The sequence below is a fragment of the Paramisgurnus dabryanus genome, chromosome 7 (assembly GCF_030506205.2).
Source record: "Paramisgurnus dabryanus chromosome 7, PD_genome_1.1, whole genome shotgun sequence".
Classification (NCBI taxonomy): domain Eukaryota; kingdom Metazoa; phylum Chordata; class Actinopteri; order Cypriniformes; family Cobitidae; genus Paramisgurnus; species Paramisgurnus dabryanus.
Window position 1 is genome coordinate 43,694,109 of NC_133343.1, and position 18,917 is coordinate 43,713,025.

Genomic DNA, 18,917 nt, shown 5'->3' on the forward strand with positions numbered 1-18,917 from the left:
ATTGCATTGTTTCATTACAGAAACTTGTGTTGGATGATGATGTTGCTTTATTGCAGTACGTGGATGACCTCTTGGTGGCGGCACCGACTCAGCAGTCGTGCACAGACAACACCATACGGCTGCTCACTCATCTAGCTGAGGAGGGCCACAAGGTCAACCCCAAAAAGGTACAGTGCTCTGTCCAGAAAGTAACCTTTCTAGGACACGAAATTACACCTATGGGTAAGTCTCTCTCTCCAAAGAGAATAGAGGCAATAGCTAACATACCAAAACCCATTACAAAGAAACAGGTGATGTCATTCTTGGGTATGACATCTTATTGCAGGACTTTTATTGCTAACTATTCCGAGATGCAACAACCATTGCATGATATGATTTATGAGAAACCTTTGGCACCATCAGAGAAGGTAGAATGGACAGAGAAGGCTGAAAAGGCATTTGTGGAACTAAAACAGACACTACAGCAGGCACCCACTTTAGGTTTGCCAGACCCGAAAGCCTTTTGTTCAAACTGTGGATGAAAGAAATGGCTGTATGACATCTGTTTTGTTACAAGAACATGGTGACAAGTTGAGACCAGTTGCATATTTTTCAGGACGCCTTGATGCGGTGGCCAGGGGCCTACCAGGATGTCTCAGGGCTTGAACAGCGCACATCTCACTTGTCTGCAGCAAGATGGCTGCGTTATTCCTGTGCATTGTTTCAGATGTCTAATGTCACAGTTGAAAGATGTACAGTGCTAAACCCGGCGACATTGTTACCTACACCTGATGAAGGTACACCACATTGTTGTTTGTCTGCCCTACGGGAAGTATGCACACCAAGGCCTGACCTTGCTGACACACCCATACCTAAATGCACCCTCACATATTATGTGGATGGTTCCTCTTCCAGAGATGACAGAGGCATAGATAGGATGGGGTGGGCAGTTGTGTCTGACTTTGAAGTAGTGAAATCCGGATGCTTACCACCTCAGAAATCTGCAAAGGTGGCTGAATTGCATGCACTTACACAAGCTTGTCAACTTGCTACTAATCAATCTATAACCATTTACATTGACTGCTGATTTTACTGACAGTTTCTCTCCTATAACAAATTTTACTCCTTTCTCAAATAGCTGTGTGCAAATGCAAAGCACACACCAAGGAACAGGACGTGATCTCCAGAGGAAATGCACGCACGGATGCGGAAGCATCTCTCATGACTACTAACAAAAACGTTTCTCTTACACAGATTTCCCAGGAAAAGGAAGCCGAAACACCACAGGAGTTACTAATAAGCATGCAAACATTTTCTCTTCCAACAGAAATAGCTCTATGGAAATCGTGTGGAGCAACCAAAACTCCTAAAGGGATTTGGATGGGTCCAAATCAAAAACCTTGCTTACCTAAACATTTTTATTCCCATTTTGCTAGGTTGACACATGGGGACCACGGTGACATGCGATACTCTTCAAAATGAAAATGACATGTTGCAATATTGTATTTCTATGTCCTCTGTATTTCAAAATATCTCCAAAGCAGGTTAAATCAGCCCTACCCCGTCCAGTAGAAGAACCATTACACAACATCAAACCAGGGGATTACGTGGTGGTAAAGAACCTCAGGAGGAAATCCTGGAAAGCCAGACGGTGGGAGGGGCCATTTCAGGTTCTGCTGACGACTCACACCGCTGTGAAGGTCGCGGAGCGTGCCACCTGGGTGCACGTTGCCCATTGCCGGAGGTTTGGTCCGGGACTGCAAGGTGTAAACCAAAGGGAGGACGGCTAGTCGACTGCTACGGACCACTTTTTCGTATTGGTGGGAACCACAGATACCTGTATACTGCAAGTTTATACGAAGAACGACACGAGAGAACTGCAACAGCTCACAAAGTATTGGAGGACGACTCCAGTATTCTGGGTTTGGTTTGGACACACGCACACGACATCTTTAATGTGGGTAATCGACATGACGCTTGCAGCTTAATAACTGTAATTACAACACCAGCTTTGAGACCCCACATTAATTTAGACACTAAGATAATTTCATTCGAACAAGAAAGCAGGATAGCTTGGCACGACTGCACCATGTGGTCCTACCAAACCCGAATCTACAAAGGAAATTAATCAACAAGGGCTCACGACCCCAACTCTAACTGTGCTCAGGGCTCACGACCCCAACTCTAACTGTGCTCAATCCGGAATCATCAAGGGCTCACGACCCCAACTCTAACTGTGCTCAATTTCTTCAAGAAAACGAACTATTTTTCTTCTTTCAAAAATGAGATTCATGATCATACTATGTGTGTGCATTTTTACTTTTGCAACTGCACAGAACTATATGTACACTATGGTTAAGGGTAATAACCAGAGCTACGTAACGATGACAGTAAATGAAGTTATGAATAAATCATAAAAAGGGAGGAGTGTAGTGGAGGACTTTTATTATGCTTTTATTTTCATATTATTATGTTTTATTTTTCATCCTATTTTTCATTTTTTAATAACAATCTGAAGCTCACAAATTGTGATTCATATGGAGATCATGTTTTTCTGCTAACGTACAGAATTATGCTCTTTCTGTCTTTTCAGCAAGTACAATGTCCAAGGAAGGACTTAAACATCATGTACCAGCATGTACTGTCCTTTATGATTATGTTTAACGGTCTTTGCTCTTAATCACTGACAACTGAAGGCTATCTTCTAAATGACGTAGAAACGGATGATTGTACGTGTTTCAGCATCTTACTATAAATGTGTCTTCAACCTTGTGATCGGGGCTCTTAGGTTTTTAAACTTCTTGCACCATGGGGGTGAGAGCCTATTCTGCAGAATATATAAAATTCAGACAAAGAAAATTCTGTCGACAGTGTGTCTGTGTGATCCTTGACTTTGACTCTTAGTGAGTATTATTTGATGCGGCTAAAATTCCACGACACCTTCATTATCTCATGTGTAATCAGAGTTAAATGTTAAGTGAATGTGTTGCGTGTATTTTGTGAACGTGAGCATCTCTTTTATTATAAACGGTTTTGACGCGTGTGCAGCAGGCACTTCTTTTGACAAGACAAGTGATGCACATGGTTTACATAAAGCAACAAACACATATTTTTGAAAACACGAGCAACACACATGACACTCTGAACACTTATTTTGAATTCGCACCCCTCAGAAGAACAGTCACGAGCCGCCACTATCCAGGACAGTATTTAATATAACTCTAATTGTGTTTGGCTAAAGAAAGAAAGACAAACATCTTGGATGACATGGGGTTGAGTAAATAATCCTTCAAAGCTAAGAGTTTACGTAAAAATTATAATTGTATCATTTACTCACCTTCATGTTGTTGTAAACTTGCCAAAAATTCTTTAATCCGATAAATGATGTCAATCATACAGTTGATGGTACCCATTGACTTCCATAATAGGAAAAAGACATTTTATTAAAGTAAATGAGCAGCTGTGTACTTAACATCATTTATCAAAATATCTTGTTTTGTGTATATCACAATAAATAAACTCATGCCAGTTAAGAACATAAACAGGGCCTGTGTCATCACTAAAGCACAATGAAAGACATGTAAAGCTATCTTACCTTGAAATAAAATTTGACACGGACTACTGAAAATCTAATGAATGAAAAAGACAAAAAATAACATATTACGCACAAATGTTAAAAACAACATTGCAGTATAGTGCTATAATGCGTTTCAAATAAGTAAATTCAACTTACATTATTTGTATAGAACAGTACAGTGACATGCACAAGTTTGGGCACCCCTGGTAAAAAATTCTGTTAATGTAAACATTTAAGCGAGGGGAACATGAAATGATCTCCAAAAGGCATAAAGTTAAACATGAAACGCACATGATTACCACTGTATGTAGTCGAGTGCTGGCATCGTCTGAAGTCCTTGCAAGGGTCGATGTCATCTTTCCATTTGTGTTAGGTCATCTGACAGAGGCAGGATCCAGACTGCAGCTCACATAATTGCTAGTAGAAATAGAAAAGCAAATTGAGAAAATTAGCATGACTGCTGTTTATAGCTTTTTAGGTTGTGGATAGTTGTGATTATTAAGTTATTTATAACCTGAGGCAAAGGTTAGTGAATGCAATTATGTGTATGCTTTTCCCCCTTTGACATGGCAGATTTAAATGCAGATTAACATTGACAATGAGAAATATCTGCAAACTGGACTGAAGAAGAAATCAGGGGGCTCGTCACTATCAGCTATGAACATTCACCAGCATAACAAAACAGCGTGTAACGCAGTGCTTCCCAATCCTGGTCCTCGAGCACCCCCTCCCAAAAAAGTATTTAAAACACCTGATTCAAGTTATCAGCCTCCTTCCAAAATGGTAAACATGTCTCCCTAACAAGCTGATGAGTTAAATAAGGATACATCTAAAACTTTTTGGGAGGGGGTGCTCGAGGACCAGGATTGGGAAGCACTGGTGTAACGCACTCCTTTATGATCTTATCATAAACAAAAAAATACACGTGTGGTTTCTCGAGAGAGAAATCACGGATAAGCAAACTACAGATGCTACAAAAAAACCTACCAAGTGCAAGTCTTTAAATATGTCATGTCTTTATGGCATGTGTGTGAAAGCACAAACAAATCCAGAAAACTATTGGCAGCGTGAATTAACCAAAATCAAATAATCCCGAACAACTCCCGGATGTGTTCTCTGTATTTTTTCCATAATGTGTGTGTGAAAAGGGCTACAGACATTAACCATTCATTGAAAGCAAGTTGTCCATTGAACCTTAAATGTCCTTGTCAGTATCGGGAAAGTGGTCCTGAAACAAATATCCTTGTCGTAAGAGATGTACGGCATACTGTCTCGAGTAAACATATGGAGTCCTTCTTTAGGATCTCTGACTGCCGCACTCTGATGTTGTTCACCTGACGTGTAACACGACAACCCAAATTGTCTTCATTATCCCAGGCACCTGCACAGAAACATTGAGAACACAAGCACCAGGGAAGCAGTGAGTGTGCGTCTTACCTACACCTGATGTAGCGTGTACATGCCGGGCGATGGATCCCAACATAGCATCCGGTCTCATGAAGGGGGGAGAATCAGTTATAAGTGGGTATCTCATAAGCCTGAGGCAATGTGGGGGGAGAAGTGCTGGCTCGTGTCTTCCACTGTCGGTTTGCTGAATTGGAGAGAATCTCATCTGGATAGATCGCATCCTAGATGTACATGCCCTGCACAGAGAAACAGATGGCTTAGTACCTCTATGTCCTTTCTCCGATAAAACTAATATGACAGTATGGTTAAGATCAAAAACACTTAGGGTTAAAGTCAAATAATAAAAATGTCTGTAACAGCTGGTTAAAAACAACTTACAGCAAATGATGTTGTGATCTGTTTCGCAAAGACATAAAACATAACAATTGAATATTACAGATTAACATAAATGATGTCCAGTTACATCCACTAAAATGTCTTGAGATGTCTGTCAGTGAAATACTTACACAGCAGTGCAAATGACCTGTTAACACACAAGAAGAGAGGAAACATATATGAGGGAAATATTAGCTAAGGAAAAATGCAAGAAATGTATTCAGTCATTTCCAGCCCTTGATGTGTTTAAAATCCACAGTATGGCAAATGACTATATGATATGAAACACCTGTTCATTAAATCACTGTACATTTCATACATCTGACATACAATAACGTAAATCAGATTGCACTGTGCATAACAAAATGGTTGTCAAATCTGAACTAACTTACATAATGTCAATGTAAACATCTCTTGTTTGTTTTGTTTTTTAATTTGCTGCCATTGTAAGCACTCAAACTACCATACAGATCATAATAATACACTTTATACAGTAACTAAAACTGCCAGAGGGGCATCATAAATATATATAGAGACAAAAATCATATTATTCACACTCACTAAATGTGTTTAAAATGACAATTTACCTCAGACAAGATATTTGCAAAAGCTTTTCTAACAAACGGGACAGAACAATTAACCATCCCTGCTGAAAAAAACAGCATCAAACCAGCATAGACCAGCATGGGAATTATGCTGGTTTAGCTGGTGGTCACAGCATACCAGCACCAAAACACAACATATGCTGGTATGACCAGCATGGGATGCTGGTGCTAATGCTGGTTTAGCTGGTGCTAATGCTGGTTTGGTGCTGGTTTAGCTGGTGCTAATGCTGGTGCTGATGCTGGTTTGATGCTGGTTTAGCTGGTGTTCACTAGAAAACCAGCACCAAAACACAACATATGCTGGTCTTGCTGGTATGCTGTTTTTTTCAGCAGGGATAATATTATGTTGATCATTTAAACATCAAACAAACACTCATAATGAAATGAAACAATCAAAATTACTATGTTATTGAACTCAATTATATAATCATCGATAATCATCCTCATATTTTTCCTAAAATTTTAATTACCTCAGAATACTTCCAACTGCAGTTCAGAAAAGCAATGGTCATCTGCTTATATTAAGTTAATCGTTTATATAGACACAAAAACACAATACTGAACAAGTGAAAGGTATTTAGATTTCAAGTACCATGTTTTTGTCATAGCATAAAAACTAGACGAGAAATGACCTTACTGTCCTCAAAGTTAACATTACCTCTAGTCGGTCAGACTATACATAACAACAAGCTGACACGTATTGTTTTACAGAAACATTTTAGAACAACAAAAAAATAATGGAAATTATAATCTCTATTAAATAATACTCAAACATTTTAGCAAAAATGCCTCAAATCTGAATAACGCTGCTAGTACTACAAACGTTACTATGACTTTATTTGCTGTGTAGTAGACTGAGTGCCTTATACAAATTTTTAAGACTTTTTATATAAGATTTTTGTCGAAAACTTACCTGAACCTCGTACGTCTGCGAAGTCAGCTCCCGCATTTTTTTCTTGTTCATGGCAAGACGAGACTGGAGTGGCTTCTCTGGGTTAAGGAATACATCGCCCTCTGTTGGTCTGGCATGCTCATGACAATGCTTCATACCGGGGTTTTGCGTGTTCGAGTTGACGTGGAATTGTTTGGTTTTTTACGAAGGAGGGGAACACAAAACAATGATAAACATTGTTGTAAAACAAGCCAATAATCCCTTATTTTTCCTCACTTTCCCGAGTTGCATTTTCTCTAACTTACTTGAGTATTAACGGCGGCTGGCAACCAGCGTATGTACATTACTGCCCCCTCCTGTTTCGAAATAATGGAACTTAGCAGCTGTGTGTCATTAAAAGCAAAGAAAGCACTGCTATTTTATTTATTTACATTACATTTATTTACATGCTATTTACACATTTACTTAACAGATTCCATTTTTCTTCACTTATTATCATTTACCTAGTTCTTGTACATACTTGATACACCCATGATGTCGCCTTTGCTCTGGTGGGTTGCAAAGGGAGGAATAACTGGGCACGCACCAACAGAGAGAAGCGCGGCATCGGCCTCCGGTATAGTTATCCGACTCAAAGCTGACGTAACACACAAGCTTGATGAGCGGGAAATACCGTTGACTTGACTGAAGATTTGGCCAATGCCTGGCCGATACTTATTAGATGTTTCAGATAAGGAGGCAGACGTACGTGTGCTGTCTGGGTTTAGTACTTCTTAAGATGAACTTAATACCATCTTAGTGTACTCAACTGTGCTATTTTGAGACACCATGAAGTTGAACTAAAATGTAATTTTAACATACTGTAGCCCTATTCGGAAGGGATTAGTTTTACAGGGGGACCTCTGAGAAAATCGAGCTTCTCAGAGGTCCTCTGCGTTTTTAATCCCGTCCGAATCGGCCATTTCTGTGTTTTTCTTTGACGACCTCCGTAAGAATTCCAGAGCAATTTACCTACCAGTTTTCACCGAACTCAGAGGTCCTCTGAGAAATTTTATCCCGTCCGGATGCAAATGTCTTTGTTTGCCCGCAATATCTTTTGAAAACACGGTTCATTTCGTGTTTTGGCCAATGTGATCTGCCGTAAGGTCTTACTGATGCGCGTATATTTTATTTCCTGAGTCCCATTCATTCAGATATGGATGTTTTTTCCCATTCGGCAAAATAAAATAATTAAATCAAGACGAGCTGAATATAAAAAACACTGTTAAGACTGGCCACTGTAATATCAGTAACGTTTTAAGGTAAGAAACTCCGTTCAAAGTTGTTAAACTGGAACTTTAATTAATAAAGATAATAAATTGTTATTAATCAATATTTCTTCATTTCTTTGAGCTTATTATAAGCAGACAGTTATATAAAACACGTAGGCTAACGTTACTTTAGTAGGATTTGTATATTTTATTTTGATTTGTTGAAATTAAATTAATAAATAACATGTTCTGTCATAATTTTACATTTAAAGCAAAATATTAACCATTACAAACACGCATATCCAGAGCACGTGCTCTTCTGCAACGCCCAAATGCATGAAACAGACACTCCCATCTCTGGAATAGCCTAAGAATTTTAATCCCATCCGAATCGATACATTAAATCACAGACGTCCTGGGGGACACGTTGAAACTCAAACGTTGTTTGGAAAACTAATCCCGTCCGAATAGTGCTTGTGTCTGTATTTAAAAAATATATATTTAATTATAACTTGAAGTACACTTGAACCCACCTTTAAGCATTTTTTTTAATATATTTTCTTAAAGTATACTAATGGTATGTTAAAATAATATTCCAAATGTATTCCCAGGTGAAAAAAGTTAACTAAAATACACAATTTAAGTACACTTTCCACATTATACTAAAAGTGCTTTTTTCGCACACTAATTTTGAACTTACAACCTCAAAACAGTAGAAATTGTGAGTAAAAAAGGAATGGAATAATTTACAAATCTCATAAACTTATATTTTATTCACAGTAGAATATAGATAACATATCAAATATTGAAAGTAAGATATTTTGAAATGTCATGCCAAATATTGGCTCATTTTGGATTTCATGAGAGCTACACATTCCAAAAAAAGTTGGGACAGGTAGCAATAAGAGGCCAGAAAAGTTAAATGTGCATATAAAGGAACAGCTGGAGGAGGACCAATGTTTAGGAATGGGAATGTTGTCCTATTCTTGTCTAATACAGACTTCTAGTTGCTCAACTGTCTTAGGTCTTCTTTGTCGCATCTTTCGCTTTATGATGCACCAAATCTTTTCTTTGGTGAAAGATCTGGACTGCAGGCTGGCCATTTCAGTACTCAGATCCTTCTTCTATGCAGTCTTGATGTTGTAATTGATGCACTATGTGGTCTGGCATTGTCATGTTGGAAAATGCAAGGTCTTCCCTGAAAGAGACGACGTCTGAATGGGATCATATGTATCTAGAACTTGGATAAACCTTTCAGCATTGATGGTGCCTTTCCAGATGTGTAAGCTGACCATGCCACACACGCTCATGCAACCCCAAACCATCAGAGATGCAGGCTTCTGAAAAGAGCGCTAATAACAACTTGGGTTGTCATTGTCCTCTTTAGTCCGGATGAAATGGCATCCCAGTTTTTCAAAAAGAACTACAAATTTTGATTCGTTGGACCACAGAACAGTTTTCCACTTTGCCAAAGTCCATTTTAAATAAAAATGTCTGTAACAGCTGGTTAAAAACAACTTACAGCAAATGATGTTGTGATCTGTTTCGCAAAGACATAAAACATAACAATTGAATATTACAGATTAACATAAATGATGTCCAGTTACATCCACTAAAATGTCTTGAGATGTCTGTCAGTGAAATACTTACACAGCAGTGCAAATGACCTGTTAACACACAAGAAGAGAGGAAACATATATGAGGGAAATATTAGCTAAGGAAAAATGCAAGAAATGTATTCAGTCATTTCCAGCCCTTGATGTGTTTAAAATCCACAGTATGGCAAATGACTATATGATATGAAACACCTGTTCATTAAATCACTGTACATTTCATACATCTGACATACAATAACGTAAATCAGATTGCACTGTGCATAACAAAATGGTTGTCAAATCTGAACTAACTTACATAATGTCAATGTAAACATCTCTTGTTTGTTTTGTTTTTTAATTTGCTGCCATTGTAAGCACTCAAACTACCATACAGATCATAATAATACACTTTATACAGTAACTATATATATTTATGATGCCCCTCTGGCAGTTTTAGAGACAAAAATCATATTATTCACACTCACTAAATGTGTTTAAAATGACAATTTACCTCAGACAAGATATTTGCAAAAGCTTTTCTAACAAACGGGACAGAACAATTAACCATCCCTGCTGAAAAAAACAGCATCAAACCAGCATAGACCAGCATGGGAATTATGCTGGTTTAGCTGGTGGTCACAGCATACCAGCACCAAAACACAACATATGCTGGTATGACCAGCATGGGATGCTGGTGCTAATGCTGGTTTAGCTGGTGCTAATGCTGGTTTGGTGCTGGTTTAGCTGGTGCTAATGCTGGTGCTGATGCTGGTTTGATGCTGGTTTAGCTGGTGTTCACTAGAAAACCAGCACCAAAACACAACATATGCTGGTCTTGCTGGTATGCTGTTTTTTTCAGCAGGGATAATATTATGTTGATCATTTAAACATCAAACAAACACTCATAATGAAATGAAACAATCAAAATTACTATGTTATTGAACTCAATTATATAATCATCGATAATCATCCTCATATTTTTCCTAAAATTTTAATTACCTCAGAATACTTCCAACTGCAGTTCAGAAAAGCAATGGTCATCTGCTTATATTAAGTTAATCGTTTATATAGACACAAAAACACAATACTGAACAAGTGAAAGGTATTTAGATTTCAAGTACCATGTTTTTGTCATAGCATAAAAACTAGACGAGAAATGACCTTACTGTCCTCAAAGTTAACATTACCTCTAGTCGGTCAGACTATACATAACAACAAGCTGACACGTATTGTTTTACAGAAACATTTTAGAACAACAAAAAAATAATGGAAATTATAATCTCTATTAAATAATACTCAAACATTTTAGCAAAAATGCCTCAAATCTGAATAACGCTGCTAGTACTACAAACGTTACTATGACTTTATTTGCTGTGTAGTAGACTGAGTGCCTTATACAAATTTTTAAGACTTTTTATATAAGATTTTTGTCGAAAACTTACCTGAACCTCGTACGTCTGCGAAGTCAGCTCCCGCATTTTTTTCTTGTTCATGGCAAGACGAGACTGGAGTGGCTTCTCTGGGTTAAGGAATACATCGCCCTCTGTTGGTCTGGCATGCTCATGACAATGCTTCATACCGGGGTTTTGCGTGTTCGAGTTGACGTGGAATTGTTTGGTTTTTTACGAAGGAGGGGAACACAAAACAATGATAAACATTGTTGTAAAACAAGCCAATAATCCCTTATTTTTCCTCACTTTCCCGAGTTGCATTTTCTCTAACTTACTTGAGTATTAACGGCGGCTGGCAACCAGCGTATGTACATTACTGCCCCCTCCTGTTTCGAAATAATGGAACTTAGCAGCTGTGTGTCATTAAAAGCAAAGAAAGCACTGCTATTTTATTTATTTACATTACATTTATTTACATGCTATTTACACATTTACTTAACAGATTCCATTTTTCTTCACTTATTATCATTTACCTAGTTCTTGTACATACTTGATACACCCATGATGTCGCCTTTGCTCTGGTGGGTTGCAAAGGGAGGAATAACTGGGCACGCACCAACAGAGAGAAGCGCGGCATCGGCCTCCGGTATAGTTATCCGACTCAAAGCTGACGTAACACACAAGCTTGATGAGCGGGAAATACCGTTGACTTGACTGAAGATTTGGCCAATGCCTGGCCGATACTTATTAGATGTTTCAGATAAGGAGGCAGACGTACGTGTGCTGTCTGGGTTTAGTACTTCTTAAGATGAACTTAATACCATCTTAGTGTACTCAACTGTGCTATTTTGAGACACCATGAAGTTGAACTAAAATGTAATTTTAACATACTGTAGCCCTATTCGGAAGGGATTAGTTTTACAGGGGGACCTCTGAGAAAATCGAGCTTCTCAGAGGTCCTCTGCGTTTTTAATCCCGTCCGAATCGGCCATTTCTGTGTTTTTCTTTGACGACCTCCGTAAGAATTCCAGAGCAATTTACCTACCAGTTTTCACCGAACTCAGAGGTCCTCTGAGAAATTTTATCCCGTCCGGATGCAAATGTCTTTGTTTGCCCGCAATATCTTTTGAAAACACGGTTCATTTCGTGTTTTGGCCAATGTGATCTGCCGTAAGGTCTTACTGATGCGCGTATATTTTATTTCCTGAGTCCCATTCATTCAGATATGGATGTTTTTTCCCATTCGGCAAAATAAAATAATTAAATCAAGACGAGCTGAATATAAAAAACACTGTTAAGACTGGCCACTGTAATATCAGTAACGTTTTAAGGTAAGAAACTCCGTTCAAAGTTGTTAAACTGGAACTTTAATTAATAAAGATAATAAATTGTTATTAATCAATATTTCTTCATTTCTTTGAGCTTATTATAAGCAGACAGTTATATAAAACACGTAGGCTAACGTTACTTTAGTAGGATTTGTATATTTTATTTTGATTTGTTGAAATTAAATTAATAAATAACATGTTCTGTCATAATTTTACATTTAAAGCAAAATATTAACCATTACAAACACGCATATCCAGAGCACGTGCTCTTCTGCAACGCCCAAATGCATGAAACAGACACTCCCATCTCTGGAATAGCCTAAGAATTTTAATCCCATCCGAATCGATACATTAAATCACAGACGTCCTGGGGGACACGTTGAAACTCAAACGTTGTTTGGAAAACTAATCCCGTCCGAATAGTGCTTGTGTCTGTATTTAAAAAATATATATTTAATTATAACTTGAAGTACACTTGAACCCACCTTTAAGCATTTTTTTTAATATATTTTCTTAAAGTATACTAATGGTATGTTAAAATAATATTCCAAATGTATTCCCAGGTGAAAAAAGTTAACTAAAATACACAATTTAAGTACACTTTCCACATTATACTAAAAGTGCTTTTTTCGCACACTAATTTTGAACTTACAACCTCAAAACAGTAGAAATTGTGAGTAAAAAAGGAATGGAATAATTTACAAATCTCATAAACTTATATTTTATTCACAGTAGAATATAGATAACATATCAAATATTGAAAGTAAGATATTTTGAAATGTCATGCCAAATATTGGCTCATTTTGGATTTCATGAGAGCTACACATTCCAAAAAAAGTTGGGACAGGTAGCAATAAGAGGCCAGAAAAGTTAAATGTGCATATAAAGGAATAGCTGGAGGAGGACCAATGTTTAGGAATGGGAATGTTGTCCTATTCTTGTCTAATACAGACTTCTAGTTGCTCAACTGTCTTAGGTCTTCTTTGTCGCATCTTTCGCTTTATGATGCACCAAATCTTTTCTTTGGTGAAAGATCTGGACTGCAGGCTGGCCATTTCAGTACTCAGATCCTTCTTCTATGCAGTCTTGATGTTGTAATTGATGCACTATGTGGTCTGGCATTGTCATGTTGGAAAATGCAAGGTCTTCCCTGAAAGAGACGACGTCTGAATGGGATCATATGTATCTAGAACTTGGATAAACCTTTCAGCATTGATGGTGCCTTTCCAGATGTGTAAGCTGACCATGCCACACACGCTCATGCAACCCCAAACCATCAGAGATGCAGGCTTCTGAAAAGAGCGCTAATAACAACTTGGGTTGTCATTGTCCTCTTTAGTCCGGATGAAATGGCATCCCAGTTTTTCAAAAAGAACTACAAATTTTGATTCGTTGGACCACAGAACAGTTTTCCACTTTGCCAAAGTCCATTTTAAATGAGCCTTGCCCGGGGAAAACGCCTGTGCTTCTGGATCATGTTTAGATATGGCTTCTTTTTTGACCTACAGAGTTTTAGCTGGCAACAGCGAATGACACGGTGGATTGTGTTCACTGACAATGTGTTCTGGAAGTATTCCAGAGCCCATGTTGTGATTTCCATTACAGTAGCATTCCTGTATGTGATGCAGTGCCATCTAAGAGCCCGAAGATCACAGGCATCCGGTATGGTTTTCCGGTCTTGACCCTTACGCACAGAGATTGTTCCAGATTCTCTGAATCTTTGAATGATATTATGCACTGTAGATGATGATAACTTCAATCTCATTGCATTTTTTCTCTGAGAAGCTCAGAAAACTATTTTTCGCTGCAGCATTGGGGGAATTCGTGATTCTCTGCCCATCTTGACTTCTGAGAGACACTGCCATTCTGAGAGGCTTTTTTATACCCAATCATGTTGCCAATTGACCTAATAAGTTGCAAATTGGTCTTTCAACTGTTCCTTGTATGTACATTAAAATTTTCTGGCCTCTTATTGCTACCCGTCCCAACTTTTTTTTGGAATGTGTAGCTCTCATGAGATCCAAAATGTGCCAATATTTGGCATGACATTTCAAAATATCTTACTTTCAACATTTGATATGTTATCTATATTCTACTGTGAATAAAATATAAGCTTATGAGATTTGTAAATTATTCCATTCCTTTTTTACTCACAATTTCTACAGTGTCCCAACTTTTTCTGTTTTGGGGTTGTAGTATACTAAAAATTAGTATTAAGTACTTTTTAAGATGAACTTAAGACCATCTTAGTGTACTCAACTGTGCTATTTTGAGACACCATGAAGTTGAACTAAAATGTCATTTTAACATACTAGGTCTGTATTTAAAAAAATATATTTAATTATAGTTTGAACCCACCTTTAAACATTTATAAATATAATTTAAAGTATACTAATGGTATGTTAAAATAATATTCCAAATGTATTCCCAAGTGAAAAAGTTCACTAAAATACACTATTTAAGTACACTTAGTACACTTTTCCATAATCTACTAAAAGTGCTCATATTTTCACACACTAATTTTGAACTTAGTATGCTAAAAAGTAGTACTTAGTACTTCTTGAGATGAACTTAAGACCATCATAATGTACTCAACAGTGCTATTGAGACACCATAAAGTTGAACTTAAATGTCATTTTAACATACTAGGTCTGTATTTAAAAAAATATATTTAATTATAACTTGAACCCACCTTTAAACATTTATAAATATACTTTAAAGTATACTTAATTATGTAAGTATGTTAAAAGTATGTTAAAATAATAAGTATGTTAAAATAATATTCCAAATGTATTCCCAAGTGAAAAAGTTCACTAAAATACACTATTTAAGTACACTTAGGGTGGGTTGCACCAACAAGGATTAAATTAAGAAGAGTTTAGAGCTAATCTAGGGTTTGTTGATCTCAGTTTAATTTTAATTCGAGTTGTGTTGCACCACTTAAATTTAAACACAGATTAACAAATCTTAGATTAAAACTTTAAACTGTATTAAACCCTTCATCTGCGATTTATTTTGTCCGCCATGTTGAATTTTTCGGTGCAATTAAACAGCAACAATGTTGACATTGTCATTCAAAAAGGAAATAAACAGTTTATGCAAGCAAATGTAATGTGATTTTTGTATTATAAATCACCTACATACACCGGTAGGCTAATCTAAAGGTCTGATTCAAATAAAAATATTTGACAATCTTTTAAAACAATTGTATTGATTAACATCAGGAAATATTGTGACAGGAAATATCGCAAAGCTCAGATATTGTGATATAATGAACAAGATGTGTCGACGCATTTGTCATTAAGGGCCACCGTGTGTCCGTTCATTCACTGTCTTTCGTCTGACTGGAGCGCGCGTGACAGAGGAGAAGCACATATGAGCATCGGTAACTTTTTGAGCCGCCAAACTCACTTTGTTGAGACGTTATAATAAACGCATCTTTGAATAGCGCAACCACGCTCGCGATATTTGTTTCTAATCATTTAGCCAGACATTTCATTATAAAAAAACATATTTAAACCTCCTCATATGCAAGTTTAAAGTTAATCCCTCACTTAGATTTAAAACAGAGTTTAAAGTAATTGAGCAACAGGATTAAAGATAATCTAGATTTACTGTAAGATTTAAACCTGGATCAAAATGACAGTTTAAATTTAAACCTGTTTATTTTTAAATAAGCTTTGATTTAAACCAGATTTTGGCCTAATCCTTGTTGGTGCAACCCACCCTTAGTACACTTTTCCATAATCTACTAAAAGTGCTCTATTTTCACACACTAATTTTGAACTTAGTATACTAAAAAGTAGTACTTAGTACTTCTTGAGATGAACTTAAGACCATCATAATGTACTCAACTGTGCTATTTTGAGACACCATAAAGTAATTTTAACATACTAGGTCTGTATTTAAAACATATCTTTAATTACAACTTGAACCCACCTTTAAACATTTACAAATCTACTTTAAAATATACTAGTAGTATGTTAAAATAATATACCAAATGTATTCTGAGGTGAAAAAAGTTCACTATAATACACTTTAAGTTCACAACCTTAAGGTAACAAAAGCTCTTTATTTTCGTGCAGTAATTTGTGCTTAATATACTAAACAGTAGTATTAAGAAAAACTTAAGACAATCTAAGTGTACTCAACTGTGCTATTTTCTAAAATTGTATTCAGTTACAACTTGAAGGACATTTGAACCCACCTTTTAAACATTTATAAATATAATTTTAATAATTTCAGATATAATAATAGTACATAAATAATATAACATACAAAATGAAATAATAATATATTTCCCACACATTAGTATACATTAAATAATTAATTTCTAATGTACTGTAACCATATTATGTGACATTTGAATTAGAGTACAGTCAAGTATACAATTAGAATGTTATATATTTACTATTTTACCTGCATGTTTGCCACCAAAACATGTTTTAACTCATTCTAAAATGATACCTATTCTGTATTCATACATACGAACCGGTTTCTTCCATCATTAACAACTAATTAAATGTTTAAGGGACAACTAAGTATGTTATTCTCTAAACAAAAAGTTACTGGAAAAATGCAGAAGTGCATTTAAACTAACTCGAGATAAACCTGCAAATGGCTGAACCAAAACACAGAGCAGTTTAAATGTCACGTTTAAGTGGAGGGTCACTTCTTCTTGCAATTCAGACACTGTTGTAATTGAAGACTTAATCACAAGGTCTGTGACAAGGAAACAGAATATATACAAAATTAACCAATAATTAATGAACATAGATATGCATTAGAATTTTGTCAACTTCTCAGTTTACCTCATAAAGCTTTGACTGTGTCCTCATCAAGCTTGACATGAGTGTCCGTTTGATCCGTCGCTACATGGCACTCTACAAGTTACATTGAACATAGGGTTATAGGAGGCGTAACTCACTGACACTAGCCTCTTTCACACAGTAATTCTGGTAAATTACCATGAATTTACCAGAATGAATTTACCAGTAAATACAAAAATGTGCTGTTCACACATGCAGTGACATTCCGTCTTTTTACCAGTAAGACATCATTCACACATCAGTATCAAAATACCGGTAAATTCGGAGAGAAAGCGGAAGTTACCTGTGGCGCGCGGCCGGCGAGCTCCGTCCGTGTCGTATTTGTAAACGGCGGGTTATGACTTAATATCCACGGTCCGTATTTTGTTGTTTTCACATCTGTGGCAAACGGTCGCGAAGTTGCTAGTGACCAAACAACATTGCGTTAAGCGGCGTCAAACAGAACCTGCGCGTTAGCACATTAGGCTTCACAGATGGTGTGCTAAGGACGTCGGCAATTTGGCAATTAGATGGTAAGCTGTTTTAAACAACTTTGGTGAAGAAATGTGGATGTTAACTTCAGGTGTGCTCGACTTTTAAGCAACATGTGTGTGGAAACGTCCGTAAACAGGCTGCGTCACCTGTATAAAAAACTTTCTGATTGGCCCGCCCGATCTGTCAGCGCGGTCTGACGTCATCTAAATGCCGGTAATGCTATATTTTTCGTTCACACACAGCGCTTACCGGCAAATTACCGTTAATCTTACAACCTGTCTTACTGGTAAATTGGGAGCACTGATTTACCGGAAAGGTTCTGTTCACACATGACATGTTAACTGCAATTTACCAGTAAATTACCAGTAAAGACTGTATGTGTGAAAGGGACTACTGATATAATGCGACCTGTGTGTATTACAGGATATGCTTTACTTTGATAATTGTGTTTTATTTTAACCAAGGGCATTTTCCATTGACATGTCTATTGTGGTCTTGCTTACAAGGAAAGTTCACCACTGTTTAAGGAGATTTAAGGAAATCAGAAGTCATGCCAATGCACTCTATGCACAGTTAACTTCCACGTTTGACGTGTTGTTTTTGGCAGCCTGTTATAATTTTAGTTTTAGTCTAGTCTTTGTGTCAAGCTGGCATTTTAGTTTTTATTAGTTTTAGTTACGTTCATACTCTTTTAGTCTAGTCAAGTTTTAGTCGACTAAAAGTCTGGGCATTTTAGTCTTATTTTAGTCAGACTTATCCATGACTATTTTTGTCTAGTTTTAGTGTACGAAAACTGATGACATTTTAGTCTAGTTTTAGTCAGTGAAATTTTATTTTAGTCTCTTTTTAGTAATGCAATTCTATTTAACCCATATAATGACCTAGTAGTATTATAGACAAAAAAAATTTTCTTTTAGCCAAACCCATTTCAAACAAAAGTTATATTATTGTTACCTTATAGACTCAAGAATACATCCATTCCAGACATGGAAGATGCTCTGATTTGAATAGATATTTATTTTACTATCCTCTGAGTGAGTGACTTGACTGTTCGTAAGAGTCTACATAAAAGTCCACATAATCAAAACAGAAGTAGTCTAAGCAAACACACACACACAAGCACAAACTACAATCATACAAATATTCAATTATATATTATAGTTTATAATTCTGCATCTGTACCAGTGTAGCTAATGGACTTTGGCTTGATCTAAT

At 36.7% G+C, this 18,917-nt stretch overlaps 1 long non-coding RNA gene across 1 annotated transcript; it reads left to right on the forward strand.

Moving 5' to 3' along the window:
- Positions 1-503: 503 nt before the first annotated feature.
- On the forward strand, positions 504-2,841 carry LOC135751897 (uncharacterized). Its single transcript, XR_010533053.2, has 2 exons — positions 504-1,936; positions 2,047-2,841. It is a non-coding gene; the product is annotated as an uncharacterized lncRNA (long non-coding RNA).
- Positions 2,842-18,917: the final 16,076 nt, after the last annotated feature.